The sequence below is a fragment of the Bison bison genome, unplaced genomic scaffold, assembly GCF_000754665.1.
Source record: "Bison bison bison isolate TAMUID 2011002044 unplaced genomic scaffold, Bison_UMD1.0 scf7180017864487, whole genome shotgun sequence".
Classification (NCBI taxonomy): Eukaryota; Metazoa; Chordata; class Mammalia; order Artiodactyla; family Bovidae; genus Bison; species Bison bison.
Window position 1 is genome coordinate 7,960,036 of NW_011495047.1, and position 905 is coordinate 7,960,940.

Consider the following 905-nt stretch of genomic DNA (forward strand, 5'->3'; position numbering starts at 1 on the left):
GGAGACAGGGATCAAGACCATCCCCATGGAAAAGAAACGCAAAAAAGCAAAATGGCTGTCTGGGGAGGCCTTACAAGTAGCTGTGAAAAGAAGAGAAGTGAAAAGCAAAGGAGAAAAGGAAAGATACAAGCATCTGAATGCAGAGTTCCAAAGAATAGCAAGAAGAGATAAGAAAGCCTTCCTCAGCGATCAATGCAAAGAAATAGAGGAAAACAACAGAATGGGGAAGACTAGAGATCTCTTCAAGAAAATTAGAGATACCAAGGGAACATTTCATGCAAAGATGGGCTCAATAAAGGACAGAAATGGTATGGACCTAACAGAAGCAGAAGATATCAAGAAGAGGTGGCAAGAATACACAGAAGAACTGTACAAAAAAGATCTTCACATCCTAGATAATCACGATGGTGTGATCACTGACCTAGAGCCAGACATCCTGGAATGTGAAGTCAAGTGGGCCTTAGAAAGCATCACTACGAACAAAGCTAGTGGAGGTGATGGAATTCCAGTTGAGCTATTTCAAATCCTGAAAGATGATGCTGTGAAAGTGCTGCACTCAATATGCCAGCAAATTTGGAAAACTCAGCAGTGGCCACAGGACTAGAAAAGGTCAGTTTTCATTCCAATCCCAAAGAAAGGCAATGCCAAAGAATGCTCAAACTACGGCACAATTGCACTCATCTCACATGCTAGTAAAATAATGCTCAAAATTCTCCAAGTCAGGCTTCAGCAATATGTGAACTGTGAACTTCCAGATGTTCAAGCTGGTTTTAGAAAAGGCAGAGGAACCAGAGATCAAATTGCCAACATCTGCTGGATCATGGAAAAAGCAAGAGAGTTCCAGAAAAACATCTATTTCTGCTTTATTGACTATGCCAAAGCCTTTGACTGTGTGGATCACAATA